A 14,095-nucleotide genomic window follows, 5' to 3' on the forward strand; every position below is an offset into this window, starting at 1 on the left:
AGACACGCATATGATAATTATGTGCGCATATTATAATAGGTGCGATCATACCAGCACTAATGCACCGGATCCCATCAGAACTTCGCAGTTAAGCGTGCTTGGGCGGGAGTAGTACTAGGATGGGTGACCTCCTGGGAAGTCCTCGTGTTGCACCTCTTTTTTTTTTTTTTTTTTTTTTTTTTTTTTTTTTTACGTCGTGCTTACCCTCGTTCTTTAAACGGCGCTATCTTGAATAGTTTAGCTAAAGCGAGTCTCAATGACCTGATTTTAGGCAAGCTCCCACAGGCCCCGCAGGGATTCGCAGCTCGACTTACCCTACGTCGCAAGACATGCATATGATAATTATGTGCGCATATTATAATAGGTGCGATCATACCAGCACTAATGCACCGGATCCCATCAGAACTCCGCAGTTAAGCGTGCTTGGGCGAGAGTAGTACTAGGATGGGTGACCTCCTGGGAAGTCCTCGTGTTGCACCTCTTTTTTTTTTTTTTTTTTTTTTTTTTTTTTTTTTTTTTTTTTTTTTTTTTTACGTCGTGCCTACGCTCGTTCTTTAAACGGCACTATCTTGAATAGTTTAGCTAAAGCGAGTCTCAATGACCTGATTTTAGGCAAGCTCCCACAGGCCCCGCAGGGATTCGCAGCTCGACTTACCCTACGTCGCAAGACATGCATATGATAATTATGTGCGCATATTATAATAGGTGCGATCATACCAGCACTAATGCACCGGATCCCATCAGAACTCCGCAGTTAAGCGTGCTTGGGCGAGAGTAGTACTAGGATGGGTGACCTCCTGGGAAGTCCTCGTGTTGCACCTCTTTTTTTTTTTTTTTTTTTTTTTTTTTTTTTATACGTCGTGCCTACGCTCGTTCTTTAAACGGCACTATCTTGAATAGTTTAGCTAAAGCGAGTCTCAATGACCTCATTTTAGGCAAGCTCGCACGGGCCCCGCAGGGATTCGCAGCTCGACTTACCCTACGTCGCAAGACATGCATATGATAATTATGTGCGCATATTATAATAGGTGCGATCATACCAGCACTAATGCACCGGATCCCATCAGAACTCCGCAGTTAAGCGTGCTTGGGCGGGAGTAGTACTAGGATGGGTGACCTCCTGGGAAGTCCTCGTGTTGCACCTCTTTTTTTTTTTTTTTTTTTTTACGTCGTGCTTACCCTCGTTCTTTAAACGGCGCTATCTTGAATAGTTTAGCTAAAGCGAGTCTCAATGACCTCATTTTAGGCAAGCTCGCACGGGCCCCGCAGGGATTCGCAGCTCGACTTACCCTACGTCGCTAGACACGCATATGATAATTATGTGCGCATATTTTAATAGGTGCGATCATACCAGCACTAATGCACCGGATCCCATCAGAACTCCGCAGTTAAGCGTGCTTGGGCGAGAGTAGTACTAGGATGGGTGACCTCCTGGGAAGTCCTCGTGTTGCACCTCTTTTTTTTTTTTTTTTTTTTTTTTACGTCGTGCTTACCCTCGTTCTTTTAACGGCGCTATCTTGCACAGTTTTGTTAAAGCGAGTCTCAATGACCTGACTTTAGGCAAGCTCCCACGGGCCCCGCAGGTATTTGCAACTCGACTTACCCTACGTCGCGAGACATGCATATGATAATTTTGTGCGCATATTTTAATAGGTGCGATCATACCAGCACTAATTCACCGGATCCCATCAGAACTCCGCAGTTAAGCGTGCTTGGGCGAGAGTAGTACTAGGATGGGTGACCTCCTGGGAAGTCCTCGAGTTGCACCTCTTTTTTTTTTTTTTTTTTTTTTTACGTCGTGCTTGCCCTCGTTCTTTAAACGGCGCTATCTTGAATAGTTTAGCTAAAGCGAGTCTCAATGACCTCATTTTAGGCAAGTTCGCACGGGCCCCGCAGGGTTTCGCAACTCGACTTACCCTACGTCGCGAGACATGCATATGATAATTATGTGCGCATATTTTAATAGGTGCGATCATACCAGCACTAATGCACCGGATCCCATCAGAACTCCGCAGTTAAGCGTGCTTGGGCGAGAGTAGTACTTGGATGGGTGACCTCCTGGGAAGTCCTCGTGTTGCACCTCTTTTTTTTTTTTTTTTTTTTTTTTTTTTTTTTTTTTTTTTTTTTTTTTTTTTTTTTTTTTTTTTTACGTCGTGCTTACCCTCGTTCTTTAAACGGCGCTATCTTGAATAGTTTAGCTAAAGCGAGTCTCAATGACCTCATTTTAGGCAAGCTCGCACGGGCCCCGCAGGGATTCGCAGCTCGACTTACCCTACGTCGCAAGACACGCATATGATAATTATGTGCGCATATTATAATAGGTGCGATCATACCAGCACTAATGCACCGGATCCCATCAGAACTTCGCAGTTAAGCGTGCTTGGGCGGGAGTAGTACTAGGATGGGTGACCTCCTGGGAAGTCCTCGTGTTGCACCTCTTTTTTTTTTTTTTTTTTTTTTTTTTTTTTTTTTTTTTTTTTTACGTCGTGCTTACCCTCGTTCTTTAAACGGCGCTATCTTGAATAGTTTAGCTAAAGCGAGTCTCAATGACCTCATTTTAGGCAAGCTCGCACGGGCCCCGCAGGGATTCGCAGCTCGACTTACCCTACGTCGCAAGACACGCATATGATAATTATGTGCGCATATTATAATAGGTGCGATCATACCAGCACTAATGAACCGGATCCCATCAGAACTCCGCAGTTTAGCGTGCTTGGGCGGGAGTAGTACTAGGATGGGTGACCTCCTGGGAAGTCCTCGTGTTGCACCTCTTTTTTTTTTTTTTTTTTTTTTTTTTTTTTTTTTTTTACGTCGTGCTTACCCTCGTTCTTTAAACGGCGCTATCTTGCACAGTTTAGTTAAAGCGAGTCTCAATGACCTGATTTTAGGCAAGCTCGCACGGGCCCCGCAGGGATTTGCAACTCGACTTACCCTACGTCGCGAGACATGCATATGATAATTATGTGCGCATATTATAAAAGGTGCGATCATACCAGCACTAATGCACCGGATCCCATCAGAACTCCGCAGTTAAGCGTGCTTGGGCGAGAGTAGTACTAGGATGGGTGACCTCCTGGGAAGTCCTCGTGTTGCACCTCTTTTTTTTTTTTTTTTTTTTTTTTACGTCGTGCTTACCCTCGTTCTTTAAACGGCGCTATCTTACACAGTTTTGTTAAAGCGAGTCTCAATGACCTGACTTTAGGCAAGCTCCCACGGGCCCCGCAGGGATTTGCAACTCGACTTACCCTACGTCGCGAGACATGCATATGATAATTTTGTGCGCATATTTTAATAGGTGCGATCATACCAGCACTAATTCACCGGATCCCATCAGAACTCCGCAGTTAAGCGTGCTTGGGCGAGAGTAGTACTAGGATGGGTGACCTCCTGGGAAGTCCTCGAGTTGCACCTCTTTTTTTTTTTTTTTTTTTTTTACGTCGTGCTTGCCCTCGTTCTTTAAACGGCGCTATCTTGAATAGTTTAGCTAAAGCGAGTCTCAATGACCTCATTTTAGGCAAGTTCGCACGGGCCCCGCAGGGTTTCGCAACTCGACTTACCCTACGTCGCGAGACATGCATATGATAATTATGTGCGCATATTTTAATAGGTTCGATCATACCAGCACTAATGCACCGGATCCCATCAGAACTCCGCAGTTAAGCGTGCTTGGGCGAGAGTAGTACTTGGATGGGTGACCTCCTGGGAAGTCCTCGTGTTGCACCTCTTTTTTTTTTTTTTTTTTTTTTTTTTTTTTTTTTTTTTTTTTTTTACGTCGTGCTTACCCTCGTTCTTTAAACGGCGCTATCTTGAATAGTTTAGCTAAAGCGAGTCTCAATGACCTCATTTTAGGCAAGCTCGCACGGGCCCCGCAGGGATTCGCAGCTCGACTTACCCTACGTCGCAAGACACGCATATGATAATTATGTGCGCATATTATAATAGGTGCGATCATACCAGCACTAATGCACCGGATCCCATCAGAACTTCGCAGTTAAGCGTGCTTGGGCGGGAGTAGTACTAGGATGGGTGACCTCCTGGGAAGTCCTCGTGTTGCACCTCTTTTTTTTTTTTTTTTTTTTTTTTTTTTTTTTTTTTTTTTTTTTTTTTTACGTCGTGCTTACCCTCGTTCTTTAAACGGCGCTATCTTGAATAGTTTAGCTAAAGCGAGTCTCAATGACCTCATTTTAGGCAAGCTCGCACGGGCCCCGCAGGGATTCGCAGCTCGACTTACCCTACGTCGCAAGACACGCATATGATAATTATGTGCGCATATTATAATAGGTGCGATCATACCAGCACTAATGCACCGGATCCCATCAGAACTTCGCAGTTAAGCGTGCTTGGGCGGGAGTAGTACTAGGATGGGTGACCTCCTGGGAAGTCCTCGTGTTGCACCTCTTTTTTTTTTTTTTTTTTTTTTTTACGTCGTGCTTACCCTCGTTCTTTAAACGGCGCTATCTTGAATAGTTTAGCTAAAGCGAGTCTCAATGACCTCATTTTAGGCAAGCTCGCACGGGCCCCGCAGGGATTCGCAGCTCGACTTACCCTACGTCGCAAGACACGCATATGATAATTATGTGCGCATATTATAATAGGTGCGATCATACCAGCACTAATGCACCGGATCCCATCAGAACTCCGCAGTTAAGCGTGCTTGGGCGGGAGTAGTACTAGGATGGGTGACCTCCTGGGAAGTCCTCGTGTTGCACCTCTTTTTTTTTTTTTTTTTTTTTTTTTTTTTTTTTTTTTTTTTTTTTTTTTTTACGTCGTGCTTACCCTCGTTCTTTAAACGGCGCTATCTTGCACAGTTTAGTTAAAGCGAGTCTCAATGACCTGATTTTAGGCAAGCTCGCACGGGCCCCGCAGGGATTTGCAACTCGACTTACCCTACGTCGCGAGACATGCATATGATAATTATGTGCGCATATTATAATAGGTGCGATCATACCAGCACTAATGCACCGGATCCCATCAGAACTCCGCAGTTAAGCGTGCTTGGGCGAGAGTAGTACTAGGATGGGTGACCTCCTGGGAAGTCCTCGTGTTGCACCTCTTTTTTTTTTTTTTTTTTTTTTTTACGTCGTGCTTACCCTCGTTCTTTAAACGGCGCTATCTTGCACAGTTTTGTTAAAGCGAGTCTCAATGACCTGACTTTAGGCAAGCTCCCACGGGCCCCGCAGGGATTTGCAACTCGACTTACCCTACGTCGCGAGACATGCATATGATAATTTTGTGCGCATATTTTAATAGGTGCGATCATACCAGCACTAATTCACCGGATCCCATCAGAACTCCGCAGTTAAGCGTGCTTGGGCGAGAGTAGTACTAGGATGGGTGACCTCCTGGGAAGTCCTCGAGTTGCACCTCTTTTTTTTTTTTTTTTTTTTTTACGTCGTGCTTGCCCTCGTTCTTTAAACGGCGCTATCTTGAATAGTTTAGCTAAAGCGAGTCTCAATGACCTCATTTTAGGCAAGTTCGCACGGGCCCCGCAGGGTTTCGCAACTCGACTTACCCTACGTCGCGAGACATGCATATGATAATTATGTGCGCATATTTTAATAGGTGCGATCATACCAGCACTAATGCACCGGATCCCATCAGAACTCCGCAGTTAAGCGTGCTTGGGCGAGAGTAGTACTTGGATGGGTGACCTCCTGGGAAGTCCTCGTGTTGCACCTCTTTTTTTTTTTTTTTTTTTTTTTTTTTTTTTTTTTTTTTTTTTTTTTTTTTTTTTTTTTTTTTTTTTTTTACGTCGTGCTTACCCTCGTTCTTTAAACGGCGCTATCTTGAATAGTTTAGCTAAAGCGAGTCTCAATGACCTCATTTTAGGCAAGCTCGCACGGGCCCCGCAGGGATTCGCAGCTCGACTTACCCTACGTCGCAAGACACGCATATGATAATTATGTGCGCATATTATAATAGGTGCGATCATACCAGCACTAATGCACCGGATCCCATCAGAACTTCGCAGTTAAGCGTGCTTGGGCGGGAGTAGTACTAGGATGGGTGACCTCCTGGGAAGTCCTCGTGTTGCACCTCTTTTTTTTTTTTTTTTTTTTTTTTTTTTTTTTTTTTTTTTTTTTTTTTTTTTTTTTTTTTACGTCGTGCTTACCCTCGTTCTTTAAACGGCGCTATCTTGAATAGTTTAGCTAAAGCGAGTCTCAATGACCTCATTTTAGGCAAGCTCGCACGGGCCCCGCAGGGATTCGCAGCTCGACTTACCCTACGTCGCAAGACACGCATATGATAATTATGTGCGCATATTATAATAGGTGCGATCATACCAGCACTAATGCACCGGATCCCATCAGAACTCCGCAGTTAAGCGTGCTTGGGCGGGAGTAGTACTAGGATGGGTGACCTCCTGGGAAGTCCTCGTGTTGCACCTCTTTTTTTTTTTTTTTTTTTTTTTTACGTCGTGCTTACCCTCGTTCTTTAAACGGCGCTATCTTGAATAGTTTAGCTAAAGCGAGTCTCAATGACCTCATTTTAGGCAAGCTCGCACGGGCCCCGCAGGGATTCGCAGCTCGACTTACCCTACGTCGCAAGACACGCATATGATAATTATGTGCGCATATTATAATAGGTGCGATCATACCAGCACTAATGCACCGGATCCCATCAGAACTCCGCAGTTAAGCGTGCTTGGGCGGGAGTAGTACTAGGATGGGTGACCTCCTGGGAAGTCCTCGTGTTGCACCTCTTTTTTTTTTTTTTTTTTTTTTTTTTTTTTTTTTTTTTTTTTTTTTTTTTTTTACGTCGTGCTTACCCTCGTTCTTTAAACGGCGCTATCTTGCACAGTTTAGTTAAAGCGAGTCTCAATGACCTGATTTTAGGCAAGCTCGCACGGGCCCCGCAGGGATTTGCAACTCGACTTACCCTACGTCGCGAGACATGCATATGATAATTATGTGCGCATATTATAATAGGTGCGATCATACCAGCACTAATGCACCGGATCCCATCAGAACTCCGCAGTTAAGCGTGCTTGGGCGAGAGTAGTACTAGGATGGGTGACCTCCTGGGAAGTCCTCGTGTTGCACCTCTTTTTTTTTTTTTTTTTTTTTTTTACGTCGTGCTTACCCTCGTTCTTTAAACGGCGCTATCTTGCACAGTTTTGTTAAAGCGAGTCTCAATGACCTGACTTTAGGCAAGCTCCCACGGGCCCCGCAGGGATTTGCAACTCGACTTACCCTACGTCGCGAGACATGCATATGATAATTTTGTGCGCATATTTTAATAGGTGCGATCATACCAGCACTAATTCACCGGATCCCATCAGAACTCCGCAGTTAAGCGTGCTTGGGCGAGAGTAGTACTAGGATGGGTGACCTCCTGGGAAGTCCTCGAGTTGCACCTCTTTTTTTTTTTTTTTTTTTTTTACGTCGTGCTTGCCCTCGTTCTTTAAACGGCGCTATCTTGAATAGTTTAGCTAAAGCGAGTCTCAATGACCTCATTTTAGGCAAGTTCGCACGGGCCCCGCAGGGTTTCGCAACTCGACTTACCCTACGTCGCGAGACATGCATATGATAATTATGTGCGCATATTTTAATAGGTGCGATCATACCAGCACTAATGCACCGGATCCCATCAGAACTCCGCAGTTAAGCGTGCTTGGGCGAGAGTAGTACTTGGATGGGTGACCTCCTGGGAAGTCCTCGTGTTGCACCTCTTTTTTTTTTTTTTTTTTTTTTTTTTTTTTTTTTTTTTTTTTTTTTTTTTTTTTTTTTTTTTTTTTTTTACGTCGTGCTTACCCTCGTTCTTTAAACGGCGCTATCTTGAATAGTTTAGCTAAAGCGAGTCTCAATGACCTCATTTTAGGCAAGCTCGCACGGGCCCCGCAGGGATTCGCAGCTCGACTTACCCTACGTCGCAAGACACGCATATGATAATTATGTGCGCATATTATAATAGGTGCGATCATACCAGCACTAATGCACCGGATCCCATCAGAACTTCGCAGTTAAGCGTGCTTGGGCGGGAGTAGTACTAGGATGGGTGACCTCCTGGGAAGTCCTCGTGTTGCACCTCTTTTTTTTTTTTTTTTTTTTTTTTTTTTTTTTTTTTTTTTTTTTTTTTTTTTTTTTTTTACGTCGTGCTTACCCTCGTTCTTTAAACGGCGCTATCTTGAATAGTTTAGCTAAAGCGAGTCTCAATGACCTCATTTTAGGCAAGCTCGCACGGGCCCCGCAGGGATTCGCAGCTCGACTTACCCTACGTCGCAAGACACGCATATGATAATTATGTGCGCATATTATAATAGGTGCGATCATACCAGCACTAATGCACCGGATCCCATCAGAACTCCGCAGTTAAGCGTGCTTGGGCGGGAGTAGTACTAGGATGGGTGACCTCCTGGGAAGTCCTCGTGTTGCACCTCTTTTTTTTTTTTTTTTTTTTTTTTTTTACGTCGTGCTTACCCTCGTTCTTTAAACGGCGCTATCTTGCACAGTTTAGTTAAAGCGAGTCTCAATGACCTGATTTTAGGCAAGCTCGCACGGGCCCCGCAGGGATTTGCAACTCGACTTACCCTACGTCGCGAGACATGCATATGATAATTATGTGCGCATATTATAATAGGTGCGATCATACCAGCACTAATGCACCGGATCCCATCAGAACTCCGCAGTTAAGCGTGCTTGGGCGAGAGTAGTACTAGGATGGGTGACCTCCTGAGAAGTCCTCGTGTTACACCTCCTCTTTTTTTTTTTTTTTTTTTTTTTTTTTTTTACGTCGTGCTTACCCTCGTTCTTTAAACGGCGCTATCTTGAATAGTTTAGCTAAAGCGAGTCTCAATGACCTCATTTTAGGCAAGCTTGCACGGGCCCCGCAGGGATTCGCAGCTCGACTTACCCTACGTCGCAAGACACGCATATGATAATTATGTGCGCATATTATAATAGGTGCGATCATACCAGCACTAATGCACCGGATCCCATCAGAACTCCGCAGTTAAGCGTGCTTGGGCGGGAGTAGTACTAGGATGGGTGACCTCCTGGGAAGTCCTCGTGTTGCACCTCTTTTTTTTTTTTTTTTTTTTACGTCGTGCCTACGCTCGTTCTTTAAACGGCACTATCTTGAATAGTTTAGCTAAAGCGAGTCTCAATGACCTGATTTTAGGCAAGCTCGCACGGGCCCCGCAGGGATTTGCAACTCGACTTACCCTACGTCGCGAGACATGCATATGATAATTATGTGCGCATATTATAATAGGTGCGATCATACCAGCACTAATGCACCGGATCCCATCAGAACTCCGCAGTTAAGCGTGCTTGGGCGAGAGTAGTACTAGGATGGGTGACCTCCTGAGAAGTCCTCGTGTTACACCTCTTTTTTTTTTTTTTTTTTTTTTTTTTTTTTTTTTTTTTTTTTACGTCGTGCTTACCCTCGTTCTTTAAACGGCGCTATCTTGCACAGTTTAGTTAAAGCGAGTCTCAATGACCTGATTTTAGGCAAGCTCGCACGGGCCCCGCAGGGATTTGCAACTCGACTTACCCTACGTCGCGAGACATGCATATGATAATTATGTGCGCATATTATAATAGGTGCGATCATACCAGCACTAATGCACCGGATCCCATCAGAACTCCGCAGTTAAGCGTGCTTGGGCGAGAGTAGTACTAGGATGGGTGACCTCCTGAGAAGTCCTCGTGTTACACCTCTTTTTTTTTTTTTTTTTTTTTTTTTTTTTTTTTTTTTTTTTTTTACGTCGTGCTTACCCTCGTTCTTTAAACGGCGCTATCTTGAATAGTTTAGCTAAAGCGAGTCTCAATGACCTCATTTTAGGCAAGCTCGCACGGGCCCCGCAGGGATTCGCAGCTCGACTTACCCTACGTCGCAAGACACGCATATGATAATTATGTGCGCATATTATAATAGGTGCGATCATACCAGCACTAATGCACCGGATCCCATCAGAACTCCGCAGTTAAGCGTGCTTGGGCGGGAGTAGTACTAGGATGGGTGACCTCCTGGGAAGTCCTCGTGTTGCACCTCTTTTTTTTTTTTTTTTTTTTTACGTCGTGCCTACGCTCGTTCTTTAAACGGCACTATCTTGAATAGTTTAGCTAAAGCGAGTCTCAATGACCTGATTTTAGGCAAGCTCGCACGGGCCCCGCAGGGATTTGCAACTCGACTTACCCTACGTCGCGAGACATGCATATGATAATTATGTGCGCATATTATAATAGTTGCGATCATACCAGCACTAATGCACCGGATCCCATCAGAACTCCGCAGTTAAGCGTGCTTGGGCGAGAGTAGTACTAGGATGGGTGACCTCCTGAGAAGTCCTCGTGTTACACCTCTTTTTTTTTTTTTTTTTTTTTTTTTTTTTTTTTTTTTTTTTTTTTTTTTTACGTCGTGCTTACCCTCGTTCTTTAAACGGCGCTATCTTGCACAGTTTAGTTAAAGCGAGTCTCAATGACCTGATTTTAGGCAAGCTCGCACGGGCCCCGCAAGGATTTGCAACTCGACTTACCCTACGTCGCGAGACATGCATATGATAATTATGTGCGCATATTATAATAGGTGCGATCATACCAGCACTAATGCACCGGATCCCATCAGAACTCCGCAGTTAAGCGTGCTTGGGCGAGAGTAGTACTAGGATGGGTGACCTCTTGAGAAGTCCTCGTGTTACACCTCTTTTTTTTTTTTTTTTTTTTTTTTTTTTTTTTTTTTTTTTTTTTTTTTTTTTTTTTACGTCGTGCTTACCCTCGTTCTTTAAACGGCGCTATCTTGAATAGTTTAGCTAAAGCGAGTCTCAATGACCTCATTTTAGGCAAGCTCGCACGGGCCCCGCAGGGATTCGCAGCTCGACTTACCCTACGTCGCAAGACACGCATATGATAATTATGTGCGCATATTATAATAGGTGCGATCATACCAGCACTAATGCACCGGATCCCATCAGAACTCCGCAGTTAAGCGTGCTTGGGCGGGAGTAGTACTAGGATGGGTGACCTCCTGGGAAGTCCTCGTGTTGCACCTCTTTTTTTTTTTTTTTTTTTTTTTTTTTTTTTTTTTTTTTTTTTTTTTTACGTCGTGCTTACCCTCGTTCTTTAAACGGCGCTATCTTGAATAGTTTAGCTAAAGCGAGTCTCAATGACCTCATTTTAGGCAAGCTCGCACGGGCCCCGCAGGGATTCGCAGCTCGACTTACCCTACGTCGCAAGACACGCATATGATAATTATGTGCGCATATTATAATAGGTGCGATCATACCAGCACTAATGCACCGGATCCCATCAGAACTTCGCAGTTAAGCGTGCTTGGGCGGGAGTAGTACTAGGATGGGTGACCTCCTGGGAAGTCCTCGTGTTGCACCTCTTTTTTTTTTTTTTTTTTTTTTTTTTTTTTTTTTTTTTTTTTTTTTTACGTCGTGCTTACCCTCGTTCTTTAAACGGCGCTATCTTGAATAGTTTAGCTAAAGCGAGTCTCAATGACCTCATTTTAGGCAAGCTCGCACGGGCCCCGCAGGGATTCGCAGCTCGACTTACCCTACGTCGCAAGACACGCATATGATAATTATGTGCGCATATTATAATAGGTGCGATCATACCAGCACTAATGCACCGGATCCCATCAGAACTCCGCAGTTAAGCGTGCTTGGGCGGGAGTAGTACTAGGATGGGTGACCTCCTGGGAAGTCCTCGTGTTGCACCTCTTTTTTTTTTTTTTTTTTTTTTTTTTTTTTTTTTTACGTCGTGCTTACCCTCGTTCTTTAAACGGCGCTATCTTGCACAGTTTAGTTAAAGCGAGTCTCAATGACCTGATTTTAGGCAAGCTCGCACGGGCCCCGCAGGGATTTGCAACTCGACTTACCCTACGTCGCGAGACATGCATATGATAATTATGTGCGCATATTATAATAGGTGCGATCATACCAGCACTAATGCACCGGATCCCATCAGAACTCCGCAGTTAAGCGTGCTTGGGCGAGAGTAGTACTAGGATGGGTGACCTCCTGGGAAGTCCTCGTGTTGCACCTCTTTTTTTTTTTTTTTTTTTTTTTACGTCGTGCTTACCCTCGTTCTTTAAACGGCGCTATCTTGCACAGTTTTGTTAAAGCGAGTCTCAATGACCTGACTTTAGGCAAGCTCCCACGGGCCCCGCAGGGATTTGCAACTCGACTTACCCTACGTTGCGAGACATGCATATGATAATTTTGTGCGCATATTTTAATAGGTGCGATCATACCAGCACTAATTCACCGGATCCCATCAGAACTCCGCAGTTAAGCGTGCTTGGGCGAGAGTAGTACTAGGATGGGTGACCTCCTGGGAAGTCCTCGAGTTGCACCTCTTTTTTTTTTTTTTTTTTTTTTTACGTCGTGCTTGCCCTCGTTCTTTAAACGGCGCTATCTTGCACAGTTTAGTTAAAGCGAGTCTCAATGACCTGATTTTAGGCAAGCTCGCACGGGCCCCGCAGGGATTTGCAACTCGACTTACCCTACGTCGCGAGACATGCATATGATAATTATGTGCGCATATTATAATAGGTGCGATCATACCAGCACTAATGCACCGGATCCCATCAGAACTTCGCAGTTAAGCGTGCTTGGGCGGGAGTAGTACTAGGATGGGTGACCTCCTGGGAAGTCCTCGTGTTGCACCTCTTTTTTTTTTTTTTTTTTTTTTTTTACGTCGTGCTTACCCTCGTTCTTTAAACGGCGCTATCTTGAATAGTTTAGCTAAAGCGAGTCTCAATGACCTCATTTTAGGCAAGCTCGCACGGGCCCCGCAGGGATTCGCAGCTCGACTTACCCTACGTCGCAAGACACGCATATGATAATTATGTGCGCATATTATAATAGGTGCGATCATACCAGCACTAATGCACCGGATCCCATCAGAACTCCGCAGTTAAGCGTGCTTGGGCGGGAGTAGTACTAGGATGGGTGACCTCCTGGGAAGTCCTCGTGTTGCACCTCTTTTTTTTTTTTTTTTTTTTTTTTTTTTTTTTTTTTTTACGTCGTGCTTACCCTCGTTCTTTAAACGGCGCTATCTTGCACAGTTTAGTTAAAGCGAGTCTCAATGACCTGATTTTAGGCAAGCTCGCACGGGCCCCGCAGGGATTTGCAACTCGACTTACCCTACGTCGCGAGACATGCATATGATAATTATGTGCGCATATTATAATAGGTGCGATCATACCAGCACTAATGCACCGGATCCCATCAGAACTCCGCAGTTAAGCGTGCTTGGGCGAGAGTAGTACTAGGATGGGTGACCTCCTGGGAAGTCCTCGTGTTGCACCTCTTTTTTTTTTTTTTTTTTTTTTTTTTACGTCGTGCTTACCCTCGTTCTTTAAACGGCGCTATCTTGCACAGTTTTGTTAAAGCGAGTCTCAATGACCTGACTTTAGGCAAGCTCCCACGGGCCCCGCAGGGATTTGCAACTCGACTTACCCTACGTCGCGAGACATGCATATGATAATTTTGTGCGCATATTTTAATAGGTGCGATCATACCAGCACTAATTCACCGGATCCCATCAGAACTCCGCAGTTAAGCGTGCTTGGGCGAGAGTAGTACTAGGATGGGTGACCTCCTGGGAAGTCCTCGAGTTGCACCTCTTTTTTTTTTTTTTTTTTTTTTACGTCGTGCTTGCCCTCGTTCTTTAAACGGCGCTATCTTGAATAGTTTAGCTAAAGCGAGTCTCAATGACCTCATTTTAGGCAAGTTCGCACGGGCCCCGCAGGGTTTCGCAACTCGACTTACCCTACGTCGCGAGACATGCATATGATAATTATGTGCGCATATTTTAATAGGTGCGATCATACCAGCACTAATGCACCGGATCCCATCAGAACTCCGCAGTTAAGCGTGCTTGGGCGAGAGTAGTACTTGGATGGGTGACCTCCTGGGAAGTCCTCGTGTTGCACCTCTTTTTTTTTTTTTTTTTTTTTTTTTTATTTTTTTTTTTTACGTCGTGCTTACCCTCGTTCTTTAAACGGCGCTATCTTGAATAGTTTAGCTAAAGCGAGTCTCAATGACCTCATTTTAGGCAAGCTCGCACGGGCCCCGCAGGGATTCGCAGCTCGACTTACCCTACGTCGCAAGACACGCATATGATAATTATGTGCGCATATT

The 14,095-nt window shown here is 44.7% G+C and overlaps 43 non-coding genes across 43 annotated transcripts; all 43 read left to right on the top strand.

The window, feature by feature from the left end:
- Positions 1-37: 37 nt before the first annotated feature.
- On the top strand, positions 38-156 carry LOC148558311 (5S ribosomal RNA). The gene has a single exon (XR_015889477.1). It is a non-coding gene; the product is annotated as a 5S ribosomal RNA (ribosomal RNA).
- A 206-nt stretch (positions 157-362) lies between these two features.
- On the top strand, positions 363-481 carry LOC148558312 (5S ribosomal RNA). Its single transcript, XR_015891855.1, has one exon. It is a non-coding gene; the product is annotated as a 5S ribosomal RNA (ribosomal RNA).
- Positions 482-703: 222 nt separating this feature from the next.
- On the top strand, positions 704-822 carry LOC148558313 (5S ribosomal RNA). Its single transcript, XR_015891856.1, has one exon. It is a non-coding gene; the product is annotated as a 5S ribosomal RNA (ribosomal RNA).
- A 204-nt stretch (positions 823-1,026) lies between these two features.
- Positions 1,027-1,145, top strand: LOC148558314 (5S ribosomal RNA). The gene has a single exon (XR_015889162.1). It is a non-coding gene; the product is annotated as a 5S ribosomal RNA (ribosomal RNA).
- Positions 1,146-1,337: 192 nt separating this feature from the next.
- Positions 1,338-1,456, top strand: LOC148558315 (5S ribosomal RNA). Its single transcript, XR_015891857.1, has one exon. It is a non-coding gene; the product is annotated as a 5S ribosomal RNA (ribosomal RNA).
- A 195-nt stretch (positions 1,457-1,651) lies between these two features.
- Positions 1,652-1,770, top strand: LOC148558316 (5S ribosomal RNA). The gene has a single exon (XR_015890113.1). It is a non-coding gene; the product is annotated as a 5S ribosomal RNA (ribosomal RNA).
- Positions 1,771-1,964: 194 nt separating this feature from the next.
- LOC148558317 (5S ribosomal RNA) lies at positions 1,965-2,083 on the top strand. The gene has a single exon (XR_015888559.1). It is a non-coding gene; the product is annotated as a 5S ribosomal RNA (ribosomal RNA).
- A 236-nt stretch (positions 2,084-2,319) lies between these two features.
- On the top strand, positions 2,320-2,438 carry LOC148558318 (5S ribosomal RNA). The gene has a single exon (XR_015889478.1). It is a non-coding gene; the product is annotated as a 5S ribosomal RNA (ribosomal RNA).
- Positions 2,439-2,652: 214 nt separating this feature from the next.
- On the top strand, positions 2,653-2,771 carry LOC148558319 (5S ribosomal RNA). Its single transcript, XR_015891103.1, has one exon. It is a non-coding gene; the product is annotated as a 5S ribosomal RNA (ribosomal RNA).
- A 208-nt stretch (positions 2,772-2,979) lies between these two features.
- LOC148558320 (5S ribosomal RNA) lies at positions 2,980-3,098 on the top strand. Its single transcript, XR_015891858.1, has one exon. It is a non-coding gene; the product is annotated as a 5S ribosomal RNA (ribosomal RNA).
- A 195-nt stretch (positions 3,099-3,293) lies between these two features.
- Positions 3,294-3,412, top strand: LOC148558321 (5S ribosomal RNA). Its single transcript, XR_015890114.1, has one exon. It is a non-coding gene; the product is annotated as a 5S ribosomal RNA (ribosomal RNA).
- Positions 3,413-3,605: 193 nt separating this feature from the next.
- On the top strand, positions 3,606-3,724 carry LOC148558322 (5S ribosomal RNA). Its single transcript, XR_015890605.1, has one exon. It is a non-coding gene; the product is annotated as a 5S ribosomal RNA (ribosomal RNA).
- A 216-nt stretch (positions 3,725-3,940) lies between these two features.
- Positions 3,941-4,059, top strand: LOC148558323 (5S ribosomal RNA). The gene has a single exon (XR_015889479.1). It is a non-coding gene; the product is annotated as a 5S ribosomal RNA (ribosomal RNA).
- A 220-nt stretch (positions 4,060-4,279) lies between these two features.
- LOC148558324 (5S ribosomal RNA) lies at positions 4,280-4,398 on the top strand. The gene has a single exon (XR_015889480.1). It is a non-coding gene; the product is annotated as a 5S ribosomal RNA (ribosomal RNA).
- A 195-nt stretch (positions 4,399-4,593) lies between these two features.
- LOC148558325 (5S ribosomal RNA) lies at positions 4,594-4,712 on the top strand. The gene has a single exon (XR_015889173.1). It is a non-coding gene; the product is annotated as a 5S ribosomal RNA (ribosomal RNA).
- Positions 4,713-4,934: 222 nt separating this feature from the next.
- On the top strand, positions 4,935-5,053 carry LOC148558326 (5S ribosomal RNA). Its single transcript, XR_015891859.1, has one exon. It is a non-coding gene; the product is annotated as a 5S ribosomal RNA (ribosomal RNA).
- Positions 5,054-5,248: 195 nt separating this feature from the next.
- LOC148558327 (5S ribosomal RNA) lies at positions 5,249-5,367 on the top strand. Its single transcript, XR_015890115.1, has one exon. It is a non-coding gene; the product is annotated as a 5S ribosomal RNA (ribosomal RNA).
- Positions 5,368-5,560: 193 nt separating this feature from the next.
- On the top strand, positions 5,561-5,679 carry LOC148558328 (5S ribosomal RNA). The gene has a single exon (XR_015888560.1). It is a non-coding gene; the product is annotated as a 5S ribosomal RNA (ribosomal RNA).
- A 241-nt stretch (positions 5,680-5,920) lies between these two features.
- On the top strand, positions 5,921-6,039 carry LOC148558329 (5S ribosomal RNA). Its single transcript, XR_015889481.1, has one exon. It is a non-coding gene; the product is annotated as a 5S ribosomal RNA (ribosomal RNA).
- Positions 6,040-6,270: 231 nt separating this feature from the next.
- Positions 6,271-6,389, top strand: LOC148558330 (5S ribosomal RNA). Its single transcript, XR_015889184.1, has one exon. It is a non-coding gene; the product is annotated as a 5S ribosomal RNA (ribosomal RNA).
- Positions 6,390-6,584: 195 nt separating this feature from the next.
- Positions 6,585-6,703, top strand: LOC148558331 (5S ribosomal RNA). The gene has a single exon (XR_015889195.1). It is a non-coding gene; the product is annotated as a 5S ribosomal RNA (ribosomal RNA).
- Positions 6,704-6,927: 224 nt separating this feature from the next.
- LOC148558332 (5S ribosomal RNA) lies at positions 6,928-7,046 on the top strand. Its single transcript, XR_015891860.1, has one exon. It is a non-coding gene; the product is annotated as a 5S ribosomal RNA (ribosomal RNA).
- A 195-nt stretch (positions 7,047-7,241) lies between these two features.
- On the top strand, positions 7,242-7,360 carry LOC148558333 (5S ribosomal RNA). The gene has a single exon (XR_015890116.1). It is a non-coding gene; the product is annotated as a 5S ribosomal RNA (ribosomal RNA).
- Positions 7,361-7,553: 193 nt separating this feature from the next.
- On the top strand, positions 7,554-7,672 carry LOC148558334 (5S ribosomal RNA). The gene has a single exon (XR_015888561.1). It is a non-coding gene; the product is annotated as a 5S ribosomal RNA (ribosomal RNA).
- Positions 7,673-7,912: 240 nt separating this feature from the next.
- On the top strand, positions 7,913-8,031 carry LOC148558335 (5S ribosomal RNA). The gene has a single exon (XR_015889482.1). It is a non-coding gene; the product is annotated as a 5S ribosomal RNA (ribosomal RNA).
- Positions 8,032-8,261: 230 nt separating this feature from the next.
- On the top strand, positions 8,262-8,380 carry LOC148558336 (5S ribosomal RNA). Its single transcript, XR_015889206.1, has one exon. It is a non-coding gene; the product is annotated as a 5S ribosomal RNA (ribosomal RNA).
- Positions 8,381-8,578: 198 nt separating this feature from the next.
- LOC148558337 (5S ribosomal RNA) lies at positions 8,579-8,697 on the top strand. Its single transcript, XR_015890318.1, has one exon. It is a non-coding gene; the product is annotated as a 5S ribosomal RNA (ribosomal RNA).
- Positions 8,698-8,901: 204 nt separating this feature from the next.
- On the top strand, positions 8,902-9,020 carry LOC148558338 (5S ribosomal RNA). The gene has a single exon (XR_015889217.1). It is a non-coding gene; the product is annotated as a 5S ribosomal RNA (ribosomal RNA).
- A 191-nt stretch (positions 9,021-9,211) lies between these two features.
- LOC148558339 (5S ribosomal RNA) lies at positions 9,212-9,330 on the top strand. Its single transcript, XR_015890319.1, has one exon. It is a non-coding gene; the product is annotated as a 5S ribosomal RNA (ribosomal RNA).
- Positions 9,331-9,543: 213 nt separating this feature from the next.
- On the top strand, positions 9,544-9,662 carry LOC148558340 (5S ribosomal RNA). The gene has a single exon (XR_015890320.1). It is a non-coding gene; the product is annotated as a 5S ribosomal RNA (ribosomal RNA).
- A 215-nt stretch (positions 9,663-9,877) lies between these two features.
- On the top strand, positions 9,878-9,996 carry LOC148558341 (5S ribosomal RNA). Its single transcript, XR_015889229.1, has one exon. It is a non-coding gene; the product is annotated as a 5S ribosomal RNA (ribosomal RNA).
- A 192-nt stretch (positions 9,997-10,188) lies between these two features.
- Positions 10,189-10,307, top strand: LOC148558342 (5S ribosomal RNA). Its single transcript, XR_015891018.1, has one exon. It is a non-coding gene; the product is annotated as a 5S ribosomal RNA (ribosomal RNA).
- Positions 10,308-10,528: 221 nt separating this feature from the next.
- Positions 10,529-10,647, top strand: LOC148558343 (5S ribosomal RNA). The gene has a single exon (XR_015890426.1). It is a non-coding gene; the product is annotated as a 5S ribosomal RNA (ribosomal RNA).
- Positions 10,648-10,874: 227 nt separating this feature from the next.
- On the top strand, positions 10,875-10,993 carry LOC148558344 (5S ribosomal RNA). The gene has a single exon (XR_015889240.1). It is a non-coding gene; the product is annotated as a 5S ribosomal RNA (ribosomal RNA).
- A 219-nt stretch (positions 10,994-11,212) lies between these two features.
- Positions 11,213-11,331, top strand: LOC148558345 (5S ribosomal RNA). The gene has a single exon (XR_015889483.1). It is a non-coding gene; the product is annotated as a 5S ribosomal RNA (ribosomal RNA).
- Positions 11,332-11,549: 218 nt separating this feature from the next.
- LOC148558346 (5S ribosomal RNA) lies at positions 11,550-11,668 on the top strand. Its single transcript, XR_015889251.1, has one exon. It is a non-coding gene; the product is annotated as a 5S ribosomal RNA (ribosomal RNA).
- A 206-nt stretch (positions 11,669-11,874) lies between these two features.
- On the top strand, positions 11,875-11,993 carry LOC148558347 (5S ribosomal RNA). The gene has a single exon (XR_015891861.1). It is a non-coding gene; the product is annotated as a 5S ribosomal RNA (ribosomal RNA).
- A 194-nt stretch (positions 11,994-12,187) lies between these two features.
- On the top strand, positions 12,188-12,306 carry LOC148558348 (5S ribosomal RNA). The gene has a single exon (XR_015890117.1). It is a non-coding gene; the product is annotated as a 5S ribosomal RNA (ribosomal RNA).
- A 194-nt stretch (positions 12,307-12,500) lies between these two features.
- Positions 12,501-12,619, top strand: LOC148558349 (5S ribosomal RNA). Its single transcript, XR_015889484.1, has one exon. It is a non-coding gene; the product is annotated as a 5S ribosomal RNA (ribosomal RNA).
- Positions 12,620-12,815: 196 nt separating this feature from the next.
- LOC148558350 (5S ribosomal RNA) lies at positions 12,816-12,934 on the top strand. The gene has a single exon (XR_015889262.1). It is a non-coding gene; the product is annotated as a 5S ribosomal RNA (ribosomal RNA).
- A 209-nt stretch (positions 12,935-13,143) lies between these two features.
- On the top strand, positions 13,144-13,262 carry LOC148558351 (5S ribosomal RNA). Its single transcript, XR_015891862.1, has one exon. It is a non-coding gene; the product is annotated as a 5S ribosomal RNA (ribosomal RNA).
- Positions 13,263-13,459: 197 nt separating this feature from the next.
- LOC148558352 (5S ribosomal RNA) lies at positions 13,460-13,578 on the top strand. The gene has a single exon (XR_015890119.1). It is a non-coding gene; the product is annotated as a 5S ribosomal RNA (ribosomal RNA).
- Positions 13,579-13,771: 193 nt separating this feature from the next.
- LOC148558353 (5S ribosomal RNA) lies at positions 13,772-13,890 on the top strand. Its single transcript, XR_015888562.1, has one exon. It is a non-coding gene; the product is annotated as a 5S ribosomal RNA (ribosomal RNA).
- The last annotated feature ends 205 nt before the right edge of the window (positions 13,891-14,095 follow it).

This window comes from Arachis ipaensis, chromosome B6 (assembly GCF_059453495.1).
Source record: "Arachis ipaensis isolate K30076 ecotype BB chromosome B6, ASM5945349v1, whole genome shotgun sequence".
NCBI classification, from domain to species: Eukaryota; Viridiplantae; Streptophyta; class Magnoliopsida; order Fabales; family Fabaceae; genus Arachis; species Arachis ipaensis.